Here is an 11,518-nt window from a genome sequence, read left to right on the forward strand (position 1 = left end):
TTTTGCCATAATTGTAAGTTTCCTGAGGCCTCCCCAGCTATGTGGAATCATGAGTCAATTAAAATTATTTCCTTTATAAATTACGCAGTCTCAGGTATTTTTTATTGCAGTGTGAAAACAGACTAATACCTACAATAAAGTGAAGCACAACAAAACAAGAATGACAAGAATATGTATATTAATTTTCACAATAACCTGCAAAGTAGGTACTTTCAAAAATGTGCAGTTAACAGATGATGTAACTAAGGTATAGAAAAGTTAAACAACTTACAGCTTGTAGGTAATGGGTACAAATCCAGACTCATACTCTGACTCCAGTATGACTTCAGGACTTATACTCTTAACTGCTATGCTATCTGGTCTCTCCGTATAAAGTTTCTAAAGTGGGAAGATGCACTTTACATGTCTATGTCTCAAAGAAGGTCTGGAGAGCTGACAAGAGCAGAGGAAGCTGAAACTGTTGAGGCAGGCAGGTATTGGATTGAATTAGTAGAATGTGGTAAAGATTTTGATTTTTGTCCTAAAAGCATTTGGAAACTACTGATAGGTAGTCATTAGGAAGGTGACAAGATTATATTAGCATTTAAAAAGGATTTCTCAATCCCAGCACTTTGGGAGGCCGAGGCGGGCGGATCACGAGGTCAGGAGATCGAGACCATCCTGGCTAACATGGTGAAACCCCGTCTCTACTAAAAATACAAAAAATTAGCCAGGCGAGGTGGCAGGCGCCTGTAGTCCCAGCTACAAGGGAGGCTGAGGCAGGAGAATGGCATGAACCCTGGGGGGCAGAGCCTGCAGTGAGCTGAGATCGCGCCACTGCACTCCAGCCTGGGTGAAAGAGCGAGACTCAGTCTCAAAAAAAAAAAAAAAAAAAAAAAAAAAAGGATTTCTCTGGCTGTGATATGAAGAATGGATTGGAGGAGGTAGAATAAAAGCAGACAAAACCACTTGGGAAGTATTTCACTGATGCAAAATAGAGATGATGGTAGATGAGAGTTGGTGGTTGTGGTCACAATAGAAAAAATATATGCTTGAGACATATTTTAGAGCCAAAGAGGAAAGGAATTTTGATCAATTGGATATATAAATGAGATAAAGAGAGATATCATGCACATTTTAGGCATAGGCAACTGAGTGGAGGTAACAATTACTAAAATGGGAATCACCTATTAATTCTAAGAACACAAAGAAAACAGAAAAACAATCTTTGATTATTTTTCCCTCTTGGGTTGCTTTAAGATTTTTTCTTTTCTTTTTTTTTTTAAATTAGTATACACTCTATCCTAACATAGAACAGCTTTCTTAACCTGCTCCATAAAATTACCAGCAAGAAAGAAAAGTACAAGAATAAGGTTTACAGTTGAATGAGCTTGGTGTCATAATTCCCTATTCCAGTATCCTCAGAAGGATCCTATCTATCATACATGCAGAAATTGCAGCCACGTTTGAATGGTTCAATCTTGATTCATCATGAATTCCCTTAAGCCCAGCAGTTTCTCATTCTTAAAAGGTAGGTTATTACAGCCCCAAAGCAATTTTCATAACAAATCTACCTTTATATATTTGCAAATATGTGTTAAGCAAGGCAATATAATTCTCCAATTACAAAATCAATAAGAAAGGCAACTGTTCTTTGCACCTGTGGGATGAACATGAAGATTTGGAATGGGCCATGAACAGTCTGGCTGGGGACTTTGAAGCAGGAAGCCTTGGAAGCCAGTAGATTGTAAAGTTGTCCAAGAGACCCAGAGCTCAACTCAAACGTCCAATCCTCCCATAGCCACTGTCTTTACCAAGACAAAGTCTGAAAAAACCTAATTAGTACATAGACCCAGCTGTGTTCTCACAAGAAAAAATCTCTCCCTAGGCCCTGTGCAGGCCAGGCCAGAAGAACAAGGGTGACTCAGGACACTCCATTTATTGACCCCCAAGTCTAACAAAACTAAAATCTCTGCACAGTGTTTTAAGAGGACCTTGACCTTGTTCCCACTCTATGCTCACTGAAGTCAGCTCACTTATGTTTCTGTAGCCTCTGCATCTGTTTTCTGAGAAACTAAGAGGACTTCACGTGCCCATTTCCTTCACAGTCTCTCAGCATTTGTGATCATCTTAGGATGCAGAGGGAAAAAGCCAGCAAGACCCGGAAGCTTTTCCATAGGTTTAAGAGAGGTGGGTTGCACAGCCAATCCAATGCTGGATCCTGTCCAGGTTGAGGGCAATGAGATTTTCCCCATGACTTTTGGGAAATGAATCATAGGATCCCAGCTGCTCCACCAAAAGACCATCCCTGGGACACTTGCTGTGAGCAGCCACAATGGTGTAAAAGGGCCGGTTGGCACAGCTGCCCAGGGCAAGGCAGATGGTTAAGTGGCCCCCATGGTAGGCCTTGCAGAGGAGAGTAGTGAGGTGGACCATGGTGCAGCTGGCATGTGGCTCCTTGAAGTGTCCCGCTACCCACACCAACCAGCTCTATGACCTTTGTGGGGCAGAGGACTGACATAGAAAGCAGCTGCAGGTGGACACTGGGCCATGACACCTGGCTACCCAAGCCGGAAAACCTTGACTCTGGAAGCAGATAATCCACTCACCCTGCAGACTTTTGTCTTTGTCTTTGATTTTCAGTTTCACTATGATGTTCATAGGTGTGTTTTTCTTAACGTTTACCAGGCTTAGGTTTGTAGCACTTCTTGAATCTGAGTCTTGATGTCCTTTGTAAATTTTGGAAAGTTTTTAGTTATTATTTCTTAAAATATTGCTTCAGTCCTGTTCTCTTTCTCCTTTCTTTTAGGGAATCCAGTTAAATGTATGTTAGATCTTTGAATTTATGCTGTGTATTATCTCTCCTTTTACTCTACAGCTTCAGTCTAGATATTTTTTTCTGTTCCATCTTCCAATTAATGAATTCTCTCTTCAGCTCTCTTTAACCTGCTATCAAACCCACTGTGTCAGTAATTGCATCTCAGCTTCAAACCCAGCTAAATGGGTGTCTGCAAACCATGTTTATACTTTGTCAGTTGGTTCCATATTAGGATTTGCCAACAGGCAGCAATAGAGGGATACAGCAATTTTGGGAAAAGGAGGAGGCATTTGCTTCTTCCTGTTTGTTCCTTGTGGGCTTTCTGTAGAATTTCTTTCTCCTGGTAGTTCCTTTGAGCATTACCCCAGTGATGCTTCTCAAAGTGCCTTCCTGTAGCAGCAGCTAAAACCAGCTTATAGTTTTTCTATCTCTTGAAGAATTGGCTTCAGTGACTTTAGAGACCTCAGAATCCCAGAGATTGAAGTTCCAGGCTCAGAGACACCACCAGAGCCAAATGGTGGGTGCCTCCTCCTCCGAGTCAATAATTACATTTACTTTTTTCTCCCAAGCTTTTGAGGTATAGTTAACACATAAACGTTGTGTATATTTATGATGTTTCAATAGACGTATATATTGCGAGATGATTCCTTCAATCAAGCTAACTAACCTATACATCATCTCACATATTTATCCACCCCATTATTTGTGTGTGAGAACAATTAAGACCTACTCACTTGGACAATTTCAAATAGTTATGCATCATTTAACAAGGAGAATACATTCTGAGAAATGCATCCTTAGGTGATTTCATCATTGTGTGAACTTCTTAGAGTATACTTACACAAACCTAGATGGTATAGCCGGCTACACACCTAGGCTGTATGATATTGTCTATGGCTCCAAGGCTGCAAACCTGTGTAGACACAAATTCAACCTAGGTTTTTTGTTTGTTTGTTTGTTTTTCTCCTTACTTACTGATCAGTTTGCAATGCTACTTAACTATTTTACTTATAGAGGTTTATGTCAAGTCTTATCAGAAAGAAGTTAGAGAGTTCCTATTCCTTATTCAAGTTCGATTGCCTACAGTATGTCCGTAAAACGTGAATATGGTTAGAAATATCCCTCAGAGAAATTATCTTGGCTTTGCAACTTATGCTACTTTAGCAGAGACAGTTTTTATTTATTTTTATTTGTTTTGAGGTGTGGTCTCACTCTGTTTCCCAGGCTAGAGTGCAGTGGTAACATCTCGGCTCACTATAGCCTCAACCTCCTGGGCTCAAGTGATCCTGCCACCTCAGCCTCCTTAGTAGCTTGGACTACAGGCACACACAACCACGCCTGGCTAATTTTTTTTTTTTGTATTTTTTTGTAGGGATGGGATTTTGCCACATTGCCGAGGCTGGTCTCAAATGCCTGAGCTCAAGCCACACATCTGCTTTGACCACCCAAAGTGTTGAGATTACAGGGGTGAGCCACTGTACCCACTTTAGTGGAGACATTTTGAAAAATGAGCATTAATTTAGATATTTTGAAATGATCATATTAATATAAACTTGAGGTGAGTTTTCATAAGCAAATCTGGATCAATAAAGTGACCTTAGATGTTATAACCAAATATTCAAAGGAACGAGAAACATCAGGCTAGGACATATTTTACTCTCATTGAGCCATGAGCCATGCAGTCTATGGATTTGGGAAGTATTTAAAAAGATGTATAAGTCCATCAAGTTAATTTACTTATTTTTTTTGAGATGGAGTCTCACTCTGTCACCCAGGCTGGAGTGCAGTGGTGTGATCTCTACTAACTGCAACCTCTGCCTCCTGGGTTCAAGCAATCCTCCCACCTCAGCCTCCAGAGTAGCTGGGACTAGAGGCATGTATGACCACCCAGCTAATTTTTTATTTTTAGTAGAGATGGGGTTTCAGCATGTTGGCCAGGCCTGTCTCAAACTCCTGACCTCAGGTGATCCACCTGCCTCGGCCTCCCAAAGTGCAGGGATTACAGGCAAGAGCCACCACGCCTGGCCAAGTATAACATATTTAAAGTTAGGGGGAAATGATGCTTCAGAAATTTTAGTGGCCAAATTAATGAAATATCGAGTCAAGTAACCTAGTCTAAGTAGATCAAGGTGCAGGCTTTTGTGAATAAATAAAACAAGTTGATGACATAAAAGGGTCATGGGCCACCAGGCCACTTTCTTTAAATCATAGAGTAACTCTCATAGCAATTATAAATAGAGTTCAGTGTGTTCCTTCAAGGTCACAATTGAGAATCCAATTAGTGTTCAAGCTGAAATCTCTGCTTGTTATGTGGCTTTAAGCATCTGAGATAGTCTCCCCTTAAATTGCTTGGGATGGTAACGTTTTTTCCCTAGTTTGTCATTGTCTTCAACCCTGGAAAATTTTAGAATTAGGTGTAGAAGTGTTTAAGAGACTTAAACACATTGCTCATTCCCTCATTTCATTCAGAGGCCCTCTCTGATTCTAGATTCTGTACAAGAGAGCCCGGCCCACTCCATCATTTCATATTCCCTCATTGTGCTTTATTTTTGCTCTGTAGCGTGTTTAATTACCTACAATATGTTGTATATAATAGAATATATTTATTTCTGCTATTTGACTCTGTTTTTCCTTTGGAATGTAAGCTCCTCCAGGGTGTGGACTTTTGTTTGTTGCTATATCTCCAGAACATAAAGCAATGTGCCTGGCACACAGTAAGTTGTTATTACATGAATTAAAAATACTGAATAAAGGAAGCCTCTCTTTTCATGATCCTAAAGGAATCTGGGGAAGTTAAAAATGAGAAAGTAATTCCTTAGCACTACTTTGTTTTTGAAATGGCAGAACAGCCTTTCATTTTGAATAGTCTTTATTTTAGCAATCACCCTTTTTATTCTTACATTTTTTGGTTCTAAAGGACACAATAGAGATGGTCATTATGCACTTTTGTATTCTGATTATTCACCAAACAAATTAAACAAACACACTTAGAAGCTTACAGTGTTGCAGGCTCTTTGCTAGATGTTTTAGATTTGGAGATTCAAGACACATCCTTGTCCTCAAGAGGCTTCTAGTATTGTTGGGAGGCAGCAAGAAAACAATTCTTATAACATGCACACTAATACTGTGATGAGACATTTACACAGGGTGCAAGGGGAGCCCAGAAGTAGGGCATGCAACCCAGAACGAGAGAGCCCACGAAGATTTCCTAGAACAGATGGTGCTTAAACTCAGCATTGACTGATAAACATTATAATAACAAAAATGATACTGTCATCATTCCTTGAGTACTTAGTATATGCCAGTCAATTGACAACCTTGATGTCATTGTTCCTGACAAGAACCCTTGTGTGGTAAATAATACTGAGAGGTAAAGCTGGCTGGGCTTCTGGGTCGGATGCGGACTTGGAGAACTTTTCTGTTTAGCTAAAGTTTTGTAAATGCACCAATAAGCACTCTGTAAAAATGCACCAATCAATGCTCTGTGTCTAGCTAAAGGTTTGTAAATACACCAATCAGCACTCTGTGTCTAGCTAAAGGTTTGTAAATGCACCAATCAGCACTCTGTGAAATGGACCAATCAGTGCTCTGTAAAATGGGCCAATCAGCAGGATGTGGGCAGGGCCAAATATGGGAATAAAAACTGGCCCCCCAGAGCCAGCAGTGGCAACCCGCTTGGGTTCCTTTCTATGCTGTGGAAGCTTTGTTCTTTCACTCTTCGCAATAAATCTTGCTGGGTCCACGCTACCTTTATGAGCTGGGTCCGCACTACCTTTATGAGCTCTAACACTCATCACAAAGGTCTGCAGCTTCACTCCTGAAGTCAGTGACACTACGAACCCACTGGGAGGAGCAAACAGCTCCCAGGCACGCCATCTTTAAGAGCTGTAACACTCACTGTGAAGGTCTGCGGCATCACTCCTAAAGTCAGCAAGACCAAGAACCCACCAGAAGGAAGAAACTCTGGACACATCTGAACATCTGAAGGAACAAACTCCGGACACACCATCTTTAAGAACTGTAACACTCACAGCGAGGGTCCGCAGCTTTATTCTTGAAGTCAGCAAGACCAAGAACCCACCAGAAGGAACCAATTCTGGACACAATATTATTCTCAAGTTGTAGACAAAGAAAGTGTGTTTAAAAATAATTAGTAACTTACCCAAGATTACATAGGCACTAAGTGGCAGAATGGAATGCTGGGAGGAGGTGGTGAGGCCAGCACAAAGAAAACAAAATTTGCAAAGCACAAAAGCATGATGGAGCATGACAAAGCAGCAACTAATAGGATTGACCAGTTGGGGTGTGGAGGGCTTTAGAAGGTTGGAGTGGAAGGTAGGGAAATGTTTTGATATAATGTTGGAGAAAAAGAGCAGGGTCAGATCACAATGGGTAAGGGTCAATCCAAGGATTTTGAAGTTTATACTAAATTTCTGATCCTGATATTCTAAAGAATGATTAATTATCCAGCTCTGCATAGAAATTAGTGGAAAAGTTTAAGATATAAGAGATTCCATAAGTAGTTTCTCACTCTTTAAAGTGAAAGACCCTATTAAAAACAACTGTTTTGCCTCTGGGTTTACGAGAAAGACTAAGAAGAAAGAAGACAGAGAAAGGGTTTTAAAAGGGTTTGAAACGCAATGTTTCTACATAGAGCTTGTTCCTTGTCAGGCTTCTTCATATTTATTTGTTTTTTTACTTTCATTTTAAGTTCAAGGATACGAGTGCTTGCTTGCTGCTTCGGTAAATTTGTATCATGGGGGTTTGTTGTACAGATTATTTTATCACCCAGGTGTTAAGCCTAATGCCCATTAGTTATTTTTCCTGATTCTCTCCCTCCTCCCGCCCTCCACCCTCTAATAGGCCCAAGTGTATGTTGTTCTCTTCTATGTGTTAATGTGTTTTCATCATCTAGCTCCCACCTATAAATGAGAACATGTGATATTTGATTTTTTGTTCCTGTGTCCAACTCCATCCATGTCCCTGCAAAGGACATGATCTCATTCTTTTTGTGGGATGGTCCAGGAACCAATATTTATTTTCGGTCTGCTATGTGTCATTGAATGGGCTTGGATTTTCACATCATCTCGTTGATTCTCATCCTACAAATTAGAAAAGTAGGAAAATTATCTTCATTCTATAGATGAAGAAACTGAGCACTAATAAAACTAATTAATTTTCCAGGGCTCACACGGCTAGTTAATGGGGAAGTCAGACTTAAACCTATATAAAGACTCAAGCTCTTTCTAGCTTAAGCTGTATTCTTCCCTAGAGAACAGTGCTTTTCAAACCTGTAGATCATGACCTAATAAAAGATCACGACTATCAAGGTAGTGGTTTCTAATTAGCATTTGAAAAAATAAAATAGGTTGGGTACAGTGGCTCACGCCTATAATCCCAGCACTTTGGGAGGTCAAGGTGGGTGGATCACCTGAGTTCAGGAGTTCAAGACCAGCCTGGTAAACATGGTGAAACCCTGTCTCTACTAAGAATTCAAAAACTTATGCAGGTGTGGTGCTGCACACCTGTAGTCCAGGCTACTCGGGAGGCTGAGGCAGGAGAATCGCTTGAATCCGGGAGGCGGAGGTTACAGTAGGCTAAGATAGGACCACTGCACTCTAGTCTGGGTGACAGAGCAACCTCCATCTCAAATAATAATAATAAAATAAAATTGAGAAATAGATTAGCAGCATGCATTGCATGTAATAATGGTTAACATTGGCTGAAACTTTGTTTTAGTTATACATATATATAAAAATATAAATATTTATATGTACTGAGTTGTTATGGGAAATGTGCTTCTTATTATTGGTTGGGGTTTAAAATGTTTGAAAAACGCATTCAGCAAAATATCAATGGGATCGCTGTTATCACTCTGCTACTCCATAGTGAGAACTTTTTCCTGTGAAGTTAAATGTTTACAGGTAACTGATAGCCTAATACACCTCATGTAGATGACATAGCGAGGACAGAAAGGGAATGAAAAGGAGAAGTTTTGTAGGGGCTGAGGAACATTAGCTGACCAGTTCTTTCCCTTCTCATTTCAGTCAATGGCAAGCTGTCAAGTGAGGCAGGAGAATAGGGCCTGGAGGTAGGGAATCTAAGGCCAATTCACACTGACTTCCTAGAAATAAAAGGAAAACCCCAACTTTCCACACCCAAGTAAAAAAAGAACAGAGGCTACTTCCTTTGCCCCACTCCTTTCTGCATCACAGATGAGAAATGGAAAGTACCTTTGATTATTCCCATACAACAACCAGTCAGACTGGTCACAGGCCTAGTCTTCATTTGCATAGGGGTATAACTTTGTAAGTTCACTTCAGCCTCTAATTGGTCCCCTCCTGCAATGAATCAGACATTTGCATAGTGTGTTAACTTTGTAACTTCACTCAGCCTCTGATTGGTCACCTTCCATGACCAATCATACTGGTTGCAGGTCACTACCTCATTTGCATAGGGTGTAAACCAAATAACCAATGGGAAACTTCTAGAGGGTATTTAGATCCCAGAAAATTCTGTAACCAGTGCTCTTGAGCTGCTTGCTCAAGCCCGCTCCCACTCTGTGGAGTGTACTTTCATTGCAATAAATCTGTGCTTTTGTTGCTTTATTCTTTCATTGCTTTGTTTGTGCATTTTCTCCAATTATTTGTTCAAAACGGCAAGAACCTGGACCACTCATAGTCAAGACCCTTCGCCAGTAACAAAAGCTTCTTTGATTTAACATTTCATCTGCTGTATTGAGGGAAGGCAGACAGTAGCAATTACTATTTCGAGAACATATATGCGTGGATCATTTTTTGATGTGGTAAATTGAGAGAGAATTTTTCTCTCTGGATTCTTGTCCTGCAAGGAAAAGGAGAAAGAAATAACCAGAATGCACCAAGCCCAGGTGGTGGTGGAAAGGTGACGGGGCTGGAGGACACACCTAAACATGTGGAATCCCAATGCCAGGCAGCCAGGGCCAAATCCATATTCTCCCAACGGTACCCTGGAGGCCCAATCCTGCCCACCTACCACCCATCAATCCACCCTTTCCCCCAGGCCCCTTTCCTCCTCCCTGTGGAGCTCCACAGGGCAATCCAACTGTCCCCCCAGGTGGACCCCCTCATCCTGTGCCACAGTCACAGTATCCAGGATGCCAACCCTCGGTTCCCCACCCTCTTCCACACTCACCTCCTGCCCCTGGAATGCCTCCTGTGAATCCCTTGGCTCCTGACATGGTTGGACCAGGAGTGATAGTGGATGAGAAGATTCAGAAGAAAATGAAGAAAGTTCCTAAAAAGATGCACAAGCACTACAAGCACCGCAAGCATGCCAAGCATTCCTCCTCCCCTTCCTCCTCCTCTTCCAGCAGTGACTCTGACTGAATACAGGCCCTGGACCTTTCCCTCAAGTCTCACCAGTTCTGCTCTCCCATTTAGATTCAGATGCCGTGTTCTACTGGGGAAAAGTAGCCCTTGTGCTCCCCACCCCTACCCCCACCTGAACCTCACCTTGCTCTGCAGCCCTGAGTGGCTAGGGAAGATGGGAAGAGGATTGCCATGGCATGGCCATCTTCTTGCTGCTTGGATAGATCCTATAGCTAATGAGTTTAGCAGGGGAGTTATTTCTTTAAGTTGATGAACTAAATGTTGAAGACAAGTTTGAGATCTGTAAAATGTGATTTTTTTACTTCCTCTTATAATACTTGTGATTGGGGAGGTTTGTGGAAACTTAATTATAACGAAAAGTTTCTGTCTTTTTTGTAGTGTTGGCATATTTGGGGAATTTAGTGGCAAATACATTCCTCAGCAGGCCTTTTGTGGGTTGCACTAACTGCAAGGTTGCTAGGAAGTAGAGTCCGTTCGGTCGATGAGCTTTGACTGCCGTTTTGGAAACTCACCTCTCCTCCTTAGCCCAATATGCTGTCTCAGGTCCTATTCTCGTTCTCCAGCTCTCAGTCCAAATAAAGCTATTTCTCCTGGAAAAAAAAGAAGTAACATAAGAAATAGAAGTGTATATGTATGATAATATTCATACTTATTGAACACATGTGCCTATGCAGATTTATTATCTATACTATATATAATTATATGTTAAATCTAACAAAACTCTATGTGTGTGGTGTTAACTCACAATCTGTTTCTCTTTGGAACCCCATTCTGTATACAAACATTTTTGCAACACATGTGGATTAGTAGTAGGAATAGATGGTTTAAAAATATTATGTTAAAACAACAACTTAAGTCAGCATGTTAAAGAAACATAAAAATCAAAATAGTACAGTAATTTCTCTGTAGCAGTGGAAATAAGAGGGAAACACTAAAATGTGGAAACATATAGATTTCTTTATATGCATATAAATGTTTCAGCTGTTGTTAATACCTCCTGGAAGAATCTTAGATACACTAACCTCTTCAATAAATATTTCACATTTAGTAAAGAAAATGTACTACCTATCTAGTAAAGGAAATGTTTACTTGCCATTTTGCCCTTTTTCTGATTTTATATTTGAACATCAGTATTAGTGGTGTCTTGATGAGCCTAGATTTTACTCTTTAGCATGTCTGAATAGATTATTGTAATTAGCTAGTTGGATTAATTTCACTGGCTTTCTGACTAGTCAGATTGTAGAGTATTAAGAGGCAACAAATTTAATTGCATAGGGTCAACCATTTTCAAATGCATGATGACACCAATCAGAGTGGACTTAGCTATAGTGAAATAAACATTTCCATGTCC

General features: G+C 40.6%; 2 pseudogenes; one reads left to right on the forward strand and one right to left on the reverse strand.

Annotated features, from left to right (window-relative positions):
- Positions 1-2,015: 2,015 nt before the first annotated feature.
- Positions 2,016-2,415, reverse strand: LOC100589740 (annotated as a pseudogene).
- Positions 2,416-9,728: 7,313 nt separating this feature from the next.
- On the forward strand, positions 9,729-10,164 carry LOC100589395 (annotated as a pseudogene).
- Positions 10,165-11,518: the final 1,354 nt, after the last annotated feature.

Source organism: Nomascus leucogenys, chromosome 16, assembly GCF_006542625.1.
Source record: "Nomascus leucogenys isolate Asia chromosome 16, Asia_NLE_v1, whole genome shotgun sequence".
In the NCBI taxonomy this organism is placed as follows: domain Eukaryota; kingdom Metazoa; phylum Chordata; class Mammalia; order Primates; family Hylobatidae; genus Nomascus; species Nomascus leucogenys.